The 17,744-nt window shown below is 35.2% G+C and overlaps 1 protein-coding gene across 1 annotated transcript in view; it reads right to left on the reverse strand.

Annotated features, from left to right (window-relative positions):
* Positions 1–17,744, reverse strand: part of LOC121025217 (dachshund homolog 2-like) — a 79,967-nt gene that overhangs the window by 17,476 nt on the left and 44,747 nt on the right. The window lies entirely within an intron of this gene.

Consider the following 17,744-nt stretch of genomic DNA (forward strand, 5'->3'; position numbering starts at 1 on the left):
ATCAGGGCAAAATAAATCAAAACCACTATTAGATACCACCTTACACCTGTCAGAATGGCTAACATTAACAATTCAGGCAACAACAGATGGTGAGGATGTGAAGAAAGAGGATCTCTTTTTCATTGCTGGTGGGAGTGCAAGCTGGTGTAGCCACTCTGGAAAACAGTATGGAGGTTCCTGAAAAAAATAAAAATAGAACTACCCTACGACCCAGCAATTGCACTACTAGGCATTTATCCAAGGGATACAGGTGTGCTGTTTCGAAGGGATATATACACACCAATGTTTATAGCAGCACTATCAACAATAGCAAAAGTATGGAAAGAGCCCAAATGTCCATCAACTGATTAATGGATAAAGAAGATGTGGTATATATATACTATGGAGTATTACTCGGCAATCAGAAGAAATGAAATCTTGCCATTTGCAACTACGTGGATGGAACTGGAGGGGATTACACTAAGTGAAATTAGTCAGTCAGAGAAAGACAAATATCTTATGGCTTCACTCATATGAGGATCTTAGGAGAGAAAACAGGTGAACATAAGGGAAGGGAAACAAAAATAATATACTATCAGGGAGGGGAGAAAACAGAAGAGACTCATAAATATGGAGAACAAACTGAGGGTTACTAGAGGGGTTGTGGTTGGGGGAATGGCCTAAATGGGTAAGGGGCACTAAGGAATCTACTCCTGAAATCATTGTTGCACTAAATGCTAACTAATTTGGATGTAAATTTAAAAAAAATAAAAATTAAATTAAATTAAATGTATATATTTGTATCTATTTATATGTATACTATACATATTATATGTATATATATATATATATATATATATATATTAAATAAAGAATTTAAGCAATAGCAGGTGAGCAGGAAATATAAGCATCACAAGTGGTCTTTATCCTGAGTTAGATTTTCCTTTAATTGGGTTTGATCAGAAAACAGAATGTTTATTTTTCCATCATCATTACTTTGTGAAAACATTATATTTTCTAGGCCTCAGAGTGTTAGTGTGCCGGTAGAAACCACTGGACATCTGAAGCTGGGGAATTGGAAGGATGGAAATAATTTAGTTTCTGTCATCATTCAACCATGTGCTTTTAGTGTTTGTTAGTTTTTTTTTTATTTTTATGGTGGTGAAAGACTTCTCACTGATCTATGTGCTCACTTATTGTTTTAAACAATTTTTGCTAGTATTCCTTGTGACACACATATTTGTGAATTAAACTGGCTTGCACTAAAAAAAGAGGTTCATAAATGCACTTTATCACCATGTTGAGTAATTAACACTACATTTAGTAGTTATGGGTCACTACTTAGAAAATAAATTACAATATATAAGTCTAATATCATATGGTAGTGGTAATCATATTTATTAAGCTCCTAAAATGTGCCAGAAAAATGTTCAAAGCACATTGAGAAGTTGATATGTGCCAAACAGTATTCATCTAGTCCTCACAACAACTCTAAATGGTAGGTACCATAATCACACTTTAAAGAAAAAAAAAAGCTTGTGCCCCAAAATTAAGTACTTTGATCCAAGCTCACACAGCCATTAACCAAACAGCAAACAAAAATAAGCTCCAGAACAGGCACACTAAACCACTATTGTCAAATTGTTCGTAGAAGGCATATTGACGTAAATACTTTTAACTGAAGCTTTGGTTGTGAATGTGCATAATACTGTTTCAACTCAGAGGAGCAAAATGAGGCATTTGTGAAGAAAATTGAAATAGTGGTAGTTTCTGGTTTTGCCTTCTATTGTCACTGCATTGACTTTCTCACATCAGAATCAGGCTGTGAATAACTTTGAATAACTAAAAACATGTTTAATGCTGTGAATTTCAATTAAGTATCTTGTTAAACCTTTGACATTATTAAACGAAAGTATGTGATTTTAATAATATTAACATACATTTAAAAAAAAGAAAAAGAAAAAGTGGTAGTCTCAAATACAGGCTTATAAGACTAATTGAGATCTGTACTGAACAGATCTATGTCACGAAATGGGAGTCCTTCAAAGATAACCTCTCAATTGGAAGTAGGCAGAAAACCACTTTTGTATTCAGGTCCCTTTTTTAAAAGGAAGTCTTAAACTATATGTATATGAGCCATGTATGCTACCTCTGGGTATTATTTTCTCTGTATTTTGAAAACAAGGGTGAGGTTATAAAGCATCAAGAGGAAAAAGTCAAGTTGATGCCTGAAAAGAAAAAAAGAGTGGGAAAAATGGCATTTCTTGAAAGTCAATCACTTTTGAAAAGAGGACAGGTCATATAATGTCTAATGCCACAGTTAAAAAGAATAATTCAGGTGAAAAAGTTAGCATTACTGCATCCAATACAACTGTCAAAACTTTTTTTTTAATTTTCAGAAAAAGATGCTAAAAGTCATGGGCTTAAAGTAATGAAAATATATCTAAATCAAAATGCAACAGAAATATCTTAAATAGAAAGAACTACATAGATAGATTTCTAACTTCAATTTCCAACCTCTATTTAACCAACTGGAATTATTTTGGATGAAGTGCACTAGACAGACATTATAAATAAGACTGTTTTTTTTTAATGAAAAAAAAAAAAGAAACCCACATCCTTTTCAAAGATGCATTCTTTTGATATCATATGTTTACCATATAATAAAGAAACAAATTCAAAAAAACTCTACCAAGCATGATGGAATGGAGTCAGACGTACATACAGATTTGAGTGTGAAACACATAATCTCAACTCTGTATGAACTTGAGTCCTAAATAAAGAAATATCCTGTTTTAAAATCAAGAGAAATCAGTCATTATGAATTAAATAATTAAAATAAATGTACTTGTTGGAAAAGCCACTAAAGACTTTTTAAAGAAAATAATTGGTGAATGTAGTTAAGATACCCACTAAATTTTCAAGTGATCAAGGAGAAGCACTATTTATTTGCTCTCCAAATGGCTATTCAAAGCACCATAGGCAGGTTAGTAAAAAAAAAAAGTGTCTGAGACTTTGATTCCAGATTATTCTTTTTTCAAAGAAAGAAATAAAATACTGTGTAAAAATAATTAATATGTTAATAATTTAGCTGCAATTTTTTACTACACATACACATACATATATATAACAGGTAAATGTTTCAAAAATATGATTATATATTCTGCAATAAGAGCCAGATTATTCTTAGTTAATTTAACAAGTTTTAGTTTCTAAGGAGCAGTGCAAAATTTAGAAAAAATTTAGAAACTTTTAGTTATGTTTCAGTATTCATTTTCAATTTCAGCAATATATGGAGGGACAAAATTGATCTTCAAACTAATATAATTTAATATATTTGGAATTTTTAAATCAAAATTGAATGTTTACATTATTGAATTATTTGAATTGGTCTTTTCATGGTAATATAGTATGCTCAGAAAGGAAGGAACAGAATGTAAACAAATGAATCTATTTTGCCTATTCAGTTGCATAATTCAATTTATATTTAAATGGGATTCTTTATTTATTGTTCACAGCCTACTAAATCCCAACACATAACCACTATTAAGCTCAGACTCATTCTTGTAAGGATTAAAAGTTAAATATGCACTGGCAAACCACACAGACTCAGCTTATTAGGGCTGGCAATGCATCAAAGGTAGCAAAAAATGTCTGGCCAATTTACAAACTTTTGTTTCCAAGGATGACAATCAGGCATGATGAATACATTTGGAAAAAAAAAATAACATCGCCTATGCCTCACAATGAAAGCAAAGAATTTATGTTACATTTTAAAACTAACTTTTTGGGGTGCCTGGTTGGCTCAGTTTGTTGAGTGTCCGACTTTGGCTCAGGTCATGATCTCACAGTTCATGGGTTCAAGACTCATGTCCAGCTCTGTGCTGACAGCTCAGAACCTGGAGCCTGCTTCAGATTCTTTGTCTCCCTCTCTCTCTGACCCTACCCTGCTCATTCCCTCTCCTTCTCTCTCAAAAAATAAACATTTAAACAGTTTAAACTAACTTTTCAAAATTTTATAAAATAATAATAGCTCCAGAGTTATTGACATTATAATACTATAGGCATCTCAAAAGTTTGGATTTGTCTACAATATGTTTTGCATTAGTCTGTCTACAGTAATAATATGTTTTTCCCAGGCTGTAGAATAGAACACAGCACAGATCCAAACTATAAATAAAAGTGGGATGAACTTTTGATAGATCAGTGTCAGGACAATTTATACTTATGTTTTCACACAAATTTCCTAAACTGACCCAAGTTAACAGTGTACAATACAAAGTAGCCTTGGAATTTTGGTTTCAAATTAAGAAACCTCAACAGTAAGTTTGGAGAGAAAATGCTAGAAATTATTATTTTCCAAGCTCAATTAACAGCTCAATTCACACATGTTTACTTCATGCAGTCTAGAAACATTTTATAAAGTGAACATGAAAAATTTAAACTATTGACGAAATTGAGATGAGAAGGAATATTTACAGGATATAACTTGGATAGGTCAGTGTAGAAGATAGACAATGGTGTAAGATACAGTTACCCAGGAGTAGCTTAAGAAGAAATGTATAATGGGCTCCTGGGTGGCTCAGTTGCTTAAGCAGCTGACTTGATTTTTGGCTCTGGTCATGATCTCAGGGTTCCTGGGATTGAGCCCTGCATCAGGCTCCATGACGATGATGCAGATCCTGCTTGGGATTCTCTCCATGTCTCTCTGCCCTTCCCCTGCTCATGCTCTATTTCTCTTTCTAAATAAATAAATAAAACTTAAAAAGGCTGGGGGGGGGGAGTATATAAAAGGACATAGAGAATTGGAACCGTGGATACCAAGGAAGCAAGCAGCTTCATAGTTTTGTCCACTTTCCCCCTTCTGTGTCACTGACAAATGGGATAAAATTTGTGGTAATTCTATTGAATTCAGCATCCAGTGTGTGTATGACAAAGAGATACCTACTCCTTAAGCAGCACTGTGTTATAGAAAAGGTCAAAGAAATATCCACTAGCTCTTGTTAAAATATATTTGGCTTGAAAATAAAATACACTAAAGTGACCTATTTTACTATTTCACATTTCATTTTAAAAGTTACTGTCATTTATTTATCGTTTGTTTCAGCCATTGTATCTATGTAATAATTTGTATAGATAATATGCTTCTGAATGTTAAATTCATAAAAAAACATACTTGCTATGTACTTATTTTGGCAAATCAACAAAATTTGTTGATCAAATGAAAATATTTTTTTAGATTTCTATTACTGATATTTTGTAAGTGATATAAAAAATGACTTATTTTTAAAAAATAAAGAATTTACGTTTCCAAACTGTTTTCTCACGATGTTTTTTTCTTTTTTATGTTCAGTTTGTTTTTAAATTTTGAAGCATATTTTCAATCTGGCAGAAGATACAATAATATTTCACAGTCTGTTATTTGATAGGAGAGAAAAATAAATGATATTATATCTTTGAATTCAGAATATCTGTTCTTTGTTTCAAATGAAAATAGGCCATTTATTATCATAAGATATAATGGCATGAAAGGACTTCATGGCTACAGTACTCAGTGGGAATATACCATCTAAAAACGTATTATCTTTTGAGATGTGAACACCTGAACCTTTGTATTTTTTCTTTAAAATATAGGTTACATTTTTACCAGGTAGCACCTTGATTATCTTAAAAAATATTAACAGCTTGCATCTTCATACCAATGCTCAGTTACAAATTCCAAATATTTTGTCTCATTTCTTGTGAGCAGTGCCATCTGCCAGAGGTGGCATTTCATGGCTATTTACTCTGACTCCCTCCAAGAATCCATCTGCCACTATGTAATGCTGCCTGAATAAAGGGGATTAAGACTCTGATACAACAGAGACTATTGATAATTTGGTATAATTGGGAAGAAATAAAGATAAATGAGGTTGAGGATAGAGAGGCAATTAGTTGAGCTGCCTGTACAGCTGTGTTCTTGGCCTAGCTCCCCTGGCCTTTTCGTCAGTGAGGTATGTGCAAATTAACCATAATGACAAATACACATTTCACAAAGCTCTTGCACTTAGTAAACCTTGATAATTAACTTTTCATTTCTGATAACTGAGTAAGTTGTTTTGGTAAAGTTGTTTTAACATGTCCTCAATGCCTGTATCACACAGGACTACTGCACCTGCTATACTTTAGGACTAATCTACCCTACAACCCATTTCCTTGTTTTCAGTTGATGTCAGGCTACTGTTTACAACATGAGTACAGTGAGGATTTCTTTTACCTTAATTATGGTCCAGTGTTTAGGACATAATAGCAATGTTTTCTTTTTTATATGATTAGAAGCCAAAAGAACTCTTCAGAGTCAATGAAAGAAACTTCTCTTCTAATTTTAGGAATATAGTATGAAAATAGCATTATTTTTGAGAGTTTTCAATGAAAAAGTATGGCCTGCTTTACAAACCAGCTCTAATGGATCTTTAGAGATTGGAAAAACCACTATTTTCATGGATAGAAGTTTACATAATGATATTAAGGTCATCATTGTCATTATTATGCTTCCTTTAAAAAAATAATGTTTATTTATTATTGAGAGACAGAGAGAAGCAGAGCATGAACGTGGGAGGGGCAGAGAGAGGAGGAGACACAGAATCCGAAGCAGGCTCCAGGCTCTGAGCTGTCAGCACAGAGCCCGATGAGGGGCTCAAACTCACAAACTGCAAGATCATGACCTGAGCCAAAGTTGGATGCTTAACCAACTGAGCCACCCAGCCACCCCTCATTATTATGCTTCCTAAATGAAAGTGGCAATTCAGTAAAAAGTTAACCACAAAGATGTTTAGGCACTGATTAACTTAATTCTAAGATCACTTTTCCTAACCACAAAAATGGTTATGCCAGGTATTTAGTTAAGATGCTATCATAGGAACTAAATATTTTGAAGTCCAGTATGTCAAAAGGTAGCTTTTCTTCTACTTTGCCATTGAAATTATTCTAATTATTCTTGTGTTTAATAAAAAATCATATCACTGTGTGCCTCTCTGTTTTTAGTCCATGTAAGAAAACAATAAATCTACACTAATAAATTTAGAATATGTAACTATACTAATAGAGTGTAGGGTGATGAATCTCTCACCACATTATAAAAAGAGCTGTATCAAGAAAATAAACACTTTTTCAATTTTTATGTGTTTCACTCACATAACAAACTGGCCTAAAATTATTTATGTTAAAGAGAATATTATTTACAAATGCTTGTCAACTCAGGAAAACATGTCTAGTAGTGTGACTCTTAATGGTTACATCCTTATCTCTTGAATATAACCAAACTAATCTTTTGAGTTTTTATGAGCTGTGCAATGTGGTAGCCATTAGCCACATGTTGCTATTTAAATTATTTAAATAAATAAAATTAAGAATTCAATTCCTCAATAACACTAACCACATTTCAAGTGCCTTATTACTCACAGGTGTCTAGTGGTTATCATGTTGGACATCATGAAAAATCATTTTCATCACTAGAGAAAGTTCTATTGGTCAGTTCTGGTCTGTATTTCAGACTACCTCCCCATTAACGCAAATTAGTGATATCGAACTGTGGACAAAACTATAAATTAAAGAACAGATAAATCAAATATTGAACCTTCAATTTACAAAAGAATTCAGAATCCCTTTAATTTCATCATTAGGAGAGTAAGAAGCTCCAGTTAAAATAGCCTCAGTTGATAAGTAACTAGAAACACATTGTGGTATGGTGTGTATGTATGTATGTGTGTATATGTATATATGTATGTGTGTGTGTATATATATATATATATATATATATATATATATTACCTGTATATATGTATATCTGCTTTAGTTTTCTTTAGAATTATATTACTGCATAAGTTCCATACAGTAATTGTGTGTACACACACACACGCACACATACACACACACACACACTCTATCTTTTCACCATACTATTTAATGTATGCAGTAATATAATTCTAAAGAAAATCAGAAAAGTTTAATATTTTCATTAGAAATTATTTTTCACGGCGCCTGGGTGGCTCAGCCACTTAACAGTATGACTTCTGCCAGATCATGAACTCATGGTTAATGAGTTCTAACCCCATGTCAGACTCTGCTGACAGCTCAGAGCTTGGAACCTGCTTTGGATTCTGTGTCTCTCTCTATCTCATTCCTCCCCCACTTGCGCTTTGTCTCTATCTCTCTCCAAAAATAAATATTAAAAAAAAATTAGAAAAATAAATTATATTTCAATGAGATGTGTCTTTTAAAAGAATTTACTGCAAATTTTAAAGTTTTTAGTAGGGCTGATACTCCAGATATATAATAGAATTCAGAGACTAAGGCACAATATATACACTTTTGATTTATAGGCAGTTTTTCTGTAAATATGTTATTGCATAATTCTTATATTTAAAATTTTTTAAATGTTTATTTTTGAGAGAGAGAGAAACAGAGTGCAAACAGCAGAGGGACAGAGAGAAAGACACAGAACCTGAAGCAGGCTCCAGGACCTGAGCTGTCAGCACAGAACCTGACGCGTGGCTGGAACTCATGAGACATGAGATCATGACCTGAGCTAAAGTTGGTTGCTTAAACGACTGAGCCACCCAGGTCCCAATTCTTATATTTTTAAATTACAAAGAATGCTGATTTGAGAACCACAGCACCTAGTTTTATTATTATTTTTCTTTAATTTTATAATCTTAGAAAATGATTCTCCTTCCAAGATGGTATTTATTTATTTATTTATTTATTTATTTATTTAAGATTTTATTTAAATTCTAGTTAGTTAACATATAGCATAGTACTGATTTCAGGAGTAGAATTTAGTGATTCATCACTTACATACAACAACCAGTGATCATCACAAACCATCACCCATTTAGACTCTCACCCCCGTAACCTTCCATCAACTCTCAGTTTGTTCTCTATAGTTAAGAGTTTCTTATGGTTTGCCTCCCTATCCTTTTCTTCCCCTTTCCTTTATGTTCATCTGTTTTGTTTATTAAATTCCATATATTACTGAAATCATATGGTATTTGCTTTCTCTGACTGATTTCACTCAGCATAATCTCTGACTGGTTTCACTTAGCATAATATACTCTAGCTCCATCCACATCATTGGCAATTGCAAGATTTCATTCTTTTTTTGATGGCTGACTAATATTCCATTGTGTGTATATACCACATCTTCTTTATCCATTCATCAGTTAATGGACATTTGGGGTCTTTCCATAACTTGGTTATTGTTCATAATGCTCCAAAAACATCACGGTGCATGTGCCCCTTCGAATCACTATTGTTGCATCCTTTGGGATAATACCTAGTAGTGTGATTGCTGGGTTGTAGGGTGGTTCTATTTTTAACTTTTTGAGGAACCTCCATACTACTTTGTAGAGTGGCTGCACCAGTTTCCATTCCCACCAATGGTGTAAGAGGATTCCATTTTTCTGTATCCTTGTTAACATCCACTGTTTCCTATGTTGTTAATTTCAGTCATTCTGATAGGTGTGAGGGGGTATCTCGTGATTTTGACTTGTATTTCCCTGATGATGAGGGATCTTGAGCATTTTTCATGTGTTTGTTAGCCATCTGGATGTCTTCTTTGGAAAATTTTCTATTCATATCTTCTACCCATTTTTTAACTGGATTATTTGTTTTTTGATATTTACTTTGATAAGTTCTTTATAGATTTTGGATACAAACCCTTTATCAGGTATGTCATTTGCAAATATCTTCTCACATTCCATAAGTTGCCTTTTAGTTTTGCTGATTATTTCCTTCACTGTGCAGAAGTTTTATGTTTTATTGTTGAGTACTTTATTATTTTTAAATTAAATTTATTATCAACTTGGTATCCATACAACACACAGTGCTCATCCCAACAAGCGCCCTCCTCAATACCCATCACCCACCCTCCCCTCACTCCCACCCCCATCAACCATCAGTTTGTTCTCAGTTTTTAAGAGTCTCTTATGTTTTGGCTCCCTCCCTCTCTAACCTCTTTTTTTTTCCATCCCCGCCCCCATGGTCTTCTGTTAAGTTTCTCAGGATCCACATAAGAGTGAAAACATATGGTATCTGTCTTTCTCTGTATGGCTTATTTCACTTAGCATCACACTCTCCAGTTCCATCCACGATGCTACAAAAGGCCCTGTTTCATTCTTTCTCATTGCCACATAGTATTCCATTGTGTATATAAACCACAAATTCTTTCTCCAGTCATCAGTTGATGGAAATATAGGCTCTTTCCATAATTTGGCTATTGTTGAAAGTGCTGCTATAAACATTGGGGTACAAGTTCCCCTATGCATCAGTACTCCTGTATTCATTGGATAAATTCCTAGCAGTGCTATTGCTGGGCCAGAGGGTAGATCAATTTTTAATTTTTTGAGGAACCTCCGCACTGTTTTCCAGAGTAGCTGCACCAGTTGGCATTCCCACCAAGAGTGCAAGAGGATTCCCATTTCTCCACATCTGCTCCAGCATCTATAGTCCCCTAATTTGTTCATTTTAGCCACTATGACTGGCTAGAAGTGGTATCTGAGTGTGGTTTTGAGTTGTATTTCCCTGATGAGGAGTGACAATGATCATATTTTCATGTGCTTATTGGCCATCTGGATGTCTTGTGTCTATTCATGTTGTCTGCCCATTCTTCACTGGATTATTTGTTTTTGAGGTGTGGGGTTTGGTGAGTTCTTTATAGATTTTGGATACTAGCCCTTTGTCCAATATGCCATTTGCAAATATCTTTTCCTATTCTGTCAGTTGCCTTTTAGTGTTGTTGACTGTTTCCTTTGCAGTGCAGAAGCTTTCTATCTTGATGAGGTCCCAATAGTTCATTTTTACTTTTAATTCCCTTGCCTTTGGAGACGTGTCAAGTAAGAAATTGCTGCAGCTGAGGTCAGAGAGGATTTTTTTCTGTTTTCTCCTCTAGCATTTTGATGGTTTCCTGTCTCAAATTCAGGTCTTTTATCCATTTTGAGTTTTTTTTTGTGAATGGTGTAAGAAAGTGGTCTAGTTTCAAGCTTCTGCATGTTGCTGTCCAGTTCTCCCAGCACCATTTGTTAAAGAGACTGACTTTTATCCATTGGATATTCTTCCCTGCTTTGTCAAAGATTTGTTGGCCATACGTTTGTGGGTCCAATTCTGGAGTCTCTATTATATTCCATTGGTCTATGTCTCTATTTTTGTGCCAATACCATGCCGTCTTGATGATTACAGCTTTGTTGTACAGGCTAAAGTCTGGAATTGAGATGCCTCCCACTTAGGTCTTCTTCAATATTACTTTGGCCATTCGGGTTCTTTTGTGGTTCCATACAAATTTCAGGATTGCTTGTTCTAGCTTCGAGAAGAATGCTGGTGCAATTTTGATTGGGATTTCATGGAATGTGTAGATAGCTTTGGGTAGTATTGACATTTTAACAATATTTATTCTTCCAATCCCTGAGCATGGAATGTTTTTCCATTTCTACGTATCTTCTTCAATTTCCTTCATAAGCTTCCTATAGTTTTCAGCATACAGATTTTTACATCTTTGCTTAGGTTTATTCCTAGGTATTTTATGCTTCTTGGTGCAATTTGTGAATGGGATCAGTTTCTTTATTTGTCTTTCTGTTGCTTCATTATTAGTGTATAAGAATGCAACTGATTTCTGTACATTGATTTTGTATCCTGCAACTTCGCTGAATTCATGTACCAGTTCTAGCAGACTTCTGGTGGAGTCTATCGGATTTTCCGTGTATAGTATCATGTCATCTGCAAAAAGTAAAAGCTTGACTTCATCTATGCCAATTTTGATGCCTTTGATTTCCTTTTGTTGTTTGATTATTGATGCTAGCACTTCCAACACTATGTTAAACAACAGCGGTGAGAGTGGACATCCCTGTCCTATAGCTGATCTCAGGGGGAAAGCTCTCAGTTTTTCCCCATTGAGGATGATATTAGCTGTGGTGTTTGTATAAATGGCTTTGATGATGTTTAAGTATGTTCCTTCTATCACGACTTTCTCGAGGGTTTTTATTAGGAAAGGATGCTGAATTTGGTCAAATGCTTTTTCTGCATTGATTGACAGGATCCTATGGTCTTATCTTTTCTTTTATTGATGTGATGTATCACATCAATTTGTGAATGTTGAACCATCCCTGCATCCCAGGAATGAATCCCACTTTATCATGGTGAATAATTCTTTTTATATGCTGTTGAATTTGATTTGCGAGTATCTTATTGAGAATTTGTGCATCCATATCCATCATGGATATTGGCCTGTAGTTCTCTTTTTTCGCTGGATCTCTTTCTGGTTCCAGAATCAAAGTAATGCTGGCTTCATAGAATGAGTCTGGAAGTTTTCCTTCCCTTTATATTTTTTGGAACAGCTTGACAAGGATAGGTATTATCTCTGCTTTAAGTGTCTGGTAGAATTCCCCAGGGAAGCCTTCTGGTCATGGACTCTTATTCATTGGAGATTTTTGATAACTGAATCAATTTCTTTGCTGTTATGGGTCTATTCAAGTTTTCTATTTCTTCCTGTTTGGGTTTTGGAAGTATGTGGGTGCTTAGGAATTTGTCCATTTCTTCCAGGTTTTCCAGTTTGCTGGCATATAATTTTTCATAGTATTCCTTGATAATTGCTTGTATTTCTAAGGGATTGGTTGTAATAATTCCATTTTCATTCATGATTTTATCTACTTGGGTCATATCCCTTTTCTTTTTGAGAAGCCTGGCTAGAGGTTTATCAATTTTATTTATGTTTTAAAAAAAACAATGCTTGGTTTCATTGATATACTCTACAGTTTTTTTTTTATTCTATATTGTTTATTTCTGCTCTGATTTTTATTATTTCTCTTCTTCTGCTGGGTTTAGGGTGTCTTTGCTGTTCTTCTTCTATTTCCTCTAGGTGTGCTGTTAGATTTTGTATTTGGGATTTTTCTTGTTTCTTGAGACAGGCCTGGATTGCAATGTATTTTCTTCTCAGAACTGCCTTTGCTGTGTCCTAAAGCGTTTGGATTACTGTATTTTCATTTTAATTTGTTTCCATATATTTTTTTAAATTTCTTCTCTAATTTCCTGGTTGACCCATTCATTCTTTAGTAGGGTGTTCTTTAACCTCCATGCTTTTGGAGGTTTTCTAGACTTTTTCCTGTGGTTGATTTCAAGCTTCATAGCATTGTGGTCTGAGGGTGTGCATGGTATGATCTCAATTTTTTTATACTTATGAAGGGTTGTTTATTGTGATCCAGTATGTGATCCAACTTGGAGAATGTTCCATGTGCACTCGAGAAGAAAGTATATTCTGTTGCTTTGGGATGCAGAGTTCTAAATATATCTGTCAAGTCCATCTGATCCAATGTCTCATTCAGGGCCCTTGTTTCTTTATTGACCGTGTGTCTAGATGATCTATCCATTGGTGTAAGTGGGGTGTTAAAATCCCCTGGAATTACCACATTCTTATCAATAAGGTTGCTTATGTTTGTGATTAATTGTTTTATATATTTGGGGGCTCCCGTGTTCGGCACATAGACATTTATAATTGTTAGCTTTTCCTGATGGATAGACCCTGTAATTATTATATAATGCCCTTCTTCATCTCTTGTTACAATTTTGTTTAATTTCTTGTTTAATCTCTACAATTTTGTTACAATCTTTGTTTAACCTAAAGTCTAGTTTGTCTGATAAAGTATGGCTACTCTAGCTTTCTTTTGACTTCCAGTAGCATGATAGATAGTTCTCCATCCCCTCACTTTCAGTCTGAAGGTGTCCTCAGGTCTAAAATGAGTCTCTTGTAGACATCAAATAGATGGGTCTTGATTTTTTTATCCATTCTGAGACCCTATGTCTTTTGGTTGGAGCATTTAGTCCATTTACACTCAGTGTTATTATTGAAAGATATGAGTTTAGAGTCAGTGTGATGTCTGTATGTTTCATGCTTGTAGTGATGTCTCTGGTACTTTGTGGTCCTTGCAACATTTAACTCACAGAATCCCCTTTAGGATCTCTTGTAGTGCTGGTTTACTGGTAATGAATTCCTTCAGTTTTTGTTTGGGAAGACCTTTATCTCTCCTTCTATTCTGAATGACAGACTTGATGGATAAAGGATTTTCGGCTGCATATTTTTCCTGTTCGCCACATTGAAGATTTCCTGCCATTCCTTTCTGGCCTGCCAAGTTTCAGTAGATAGGTCTGCCACTAGTTTTATGTCTCCCTTTATATGTTAGAGCGTGTTTATCCCTAGCTGTTTTCAGAATTTTTTCTTTATCCTTGTATTTTGCCAGTTTCACTATGATATGTTGTGCAGAAGATTGGTTCAAGTTATGTCTGAAGGGAGTTTTCTGTGCCTCTTGGATTTCAATGCATTTTTTTTCCCCTAGATCAGGTAAGTTCTCAGCTCTGATTTGTTAAAGTACACCTTCAGCCCCTTTCTCTGTCTCTTCATCTTCTGGAATTCCTATTATACGGATATTGTTCCATTTGATTGCATAACTTAGTTCTCTAATTCTCCCCTCATACTCCTGGATTTTTTTATCTCTCTTTTTTTCAGCTTCTTCTTTTTCCATAATTTTATATTCAAATTCACCTATTCTCTCCTCTGCTTCTTTAATCCATGCTATGGCCACCTCCATTTTATTTTGCACCTCATTTATAGCATTTTTTTGCTCCTCATGACTATTTCTTAGTCCCTTGATCTCTGTAGGAACAGATTGTCTGCTGTCCTCTATGCTTTTTTCAAGTCCAGTGATTAATTTTATGACTATTATTCTAAATTCTTTGTCTGTTGTATTGCTTAAATCGTTTTTGATCAATTTGTTAGCTGTCGCTACTTCCTGGAGTTTCTTTTGAGGAGAGTTCTTCTGTTTCATCATTTTGGGTAGTCCCTAGGGTGGCTCTAAACTGCAGTACACTTTCCATGTTGTCCAGAGTCACTTGTTTTGGTGGGCAGGGCCACAGTCAGACCCGATGTCTGCACCCAGCCCACCGCTGGGGCCACAGTCAGACTGGTGTGTACGTTATCTTCCCCTCCCCCAGGGGCAGGACTCACTGTAGAGTGGTGTGGCCCCTTTCTGGGCTAGTTGCATACTGCCAGGCTTGTGGTGCTGCTTTGATGGGATCTGGTGTATTAGCTGGGGTGGATCTGCAAGGTGCACAGGGGTGGGAGGGGCAAGCTTAGCTGGCTTTGCCATTGGTGGACCCCTGCTGTAGGGGTCCTGCAGCACCGGAAGGGAGGCAGACCCATCAGAGGGATGGATGCACAGAAGAACAGCATTGGGTGTTTGCGTGGTGCAAGCAAGTTGGGTGATGAGAACTGGTTCCCTTTGGGATTTTTCCTTGGGGGTGGGAGAAGGAAATGGTGCTTGCAAGAGCCTTTGTTCCCTGCTGACCTGAGCTCTGTCTTCCCAGTGTCCTCTTGCTCTCCCCACTCTCCAAGGGCAGAGGTGTTCACTTTTAACATTCCAGATGTTAAGTCCCGCTGGCTGTCAGAACTCACACAGTTGGGCCCCTCTGCTTTTGCATGCCAGACTCGGGGGCTCTGCCTTGTCAGGTGGGCTGCCCCTCCACTGCCCTGGCTCCCTCCTGTCAGTCCGTGTAGGGCGCACCACCTCTCCACCCTTCCTACCCTCTTCTGTGAGCCTCTTGTCTATGCTTGGCTCCAGAGAGTTGGTTCTGTTAGTCTTTTGGTGGTTTTCTGGGTTATTTAGTCCGATGTGGGTGGAGTCTAAGTGATCAGCAGGATGCAGTTAGCCCAGTGTCCTCCTACACCGCCATCTTCCGTGTTTTCTACCTATTGTTGAGTATTTTAGTATCAATTGTTATGATTGCAGTTATTACTGAATAGATAGTAAACTCATAGATAATTAGTATATTTCCCACCTTCCAACTGATGATCAAATTCCCACCCAAAAGCCAGACATCTTCATTCTGCCTCCTATGGGTCTCAATTTCCCTTTACATAAAATGATGGAGTGGAGCTGAATGTTCTCACAGGTTCATTCAAGCTCGGGCATTCTGTAATTTTCTAAGTTGCTTCTAAACATAAATATTTCATTTCAAATAAGCAGTGTAAAAAAACAGTAAGAAGTTAAACACAAAATTTGGAGGAGCGCTTACCTTTGGCAGGGAAGCAGAAATATAGGAAAAAGAATGGACACATAAAAAATGCAAATTGTTGATAATGTTTTAGTTCTCGAGTTGCAAGGTGGGTTCACTGACATTTATATTATTATTATTTGTAATTTACACATGTGTCACATTGTTTTACATTTTAAATATTTTTAAAAAGTTAATAATGGAAAAACACACACAATAGACTTTGGATATTCCATTTGGCACTAAGAAGCAAATTATTTAGAATTAGGATGTGCTACATGAGTATGTACAACATACTTCTTTTAATTAATACTGATGAGAGAGGAGAAAATGATGTGTCCACATTGCTCAGAGTGTTCAAAACTAGCTCAAAAGTGTTATTTCTTTATGAGATAGGAATCTTGTATTTTCCTCATTTTTCGAATATAACAAACCAAAATCCAGAAAAGTAACTGATTTGTAATTCATGCAATAAGTCATTCCTAAGCTAGAAAATAGAAACACTGGATACCCAAAATATTTCTGTTCACAATGATGTTATTTATCCTTAATAAGTTAAACATCTTAATGGGTTGGTTCTTGATTTATTCTGAACATCATTCTAGTCTGCTTTTTTGATCAGTCAGCTGTAATAGATCAAAACCAACCATCCATATACACCAGTAAGAAATCAATTCAAGATAGAACAAGGTTTACAGTGGAGCCTTTACAGCCTTCTTTCCTGGTAGAACACTTGGACATTTATACTGAATTGTGGCTTTCAAAACTGTCAAATGAGAGATTGTGTCTATGTAGGGGCAGGTGATTTCTCTTCTGAGAGTCTGTAAAGTGACTTTCAAACAACAGCAATAAATGATGCCTTCTGAATGCACATGTAAAAATGAACCAATGATGAATTTGGGCTCTCACTGAGAGCATAAAGAAAAGAGCAGAGGGTTGCAATAAGTCTTTACAGTTCTGAGGAATTATGTAAGAAACAAAATTATCCAAAGACTCTTCCTCTATAACACTTTTGTTTTCAAAGTTACTGAACTAAAACTAGTGAAATTTATTTTACTAAGTTAATGCTTCTTTTTCTAGTACAATGCATGGATTTTAACAGACAAACTAATGGAATATAGCTGATCCTGATTGAATTAGAAGCTATCACATATATAAAATTAGGATCACTGAGAATTGTAGTGCTATAAAATAATTATATTTATTGGCAGCTTTATCCAGTCCACTTTATACTCATATAGTATAGATGACATAGTTTTTTGTCACTGTACTAAATTAAATTCAATTGTTACATCCCTAAAAATGAAACAATTCAATCCAAGTGAATATGCATTAAGAATTTGGGTTGTGAGTCCATTACTATTAATATATTTAATATATCTTTTTGAAAATACCCTATTCCCATTTATTTCTGTCACCAGCAATTGTATCTTTACCAAATGGCTACATAGCACTGACTCCACAGAAAAGACAACTAAACCACAATAAGGGGTAAATGAAAATATTCTGGTTAGTTGGTCATCATACATTATCCATATCCTACTCCTTCATGTTACAGATAAGAGAAACAAATTCTAATTTGTGCTTATAGTAACAGCCCATTTCAGCTGAAACTTTTTTTTGTTTCTTAATTTTATTTTTTTTATATTTACATCCAAATTAGCATATAGTGCAACAATGATTTAAGGAGTAGA

This window comes from Herpailurus yagouaroundi, unplaced genomic scaffold, assembly GCF_014898765.1.
Source record: "Herpailurus yagouaroundi ecotype Mexico unplaced genomic scaffold, PumYag 67555, whole genome shotgun sequence".
Lineage (NCBI taxonomy): Eukaryota > Metazoa > Chordata > Mammalia > Carnivora > Felidae > Herpailurus > Herpailurus yagouaroundi.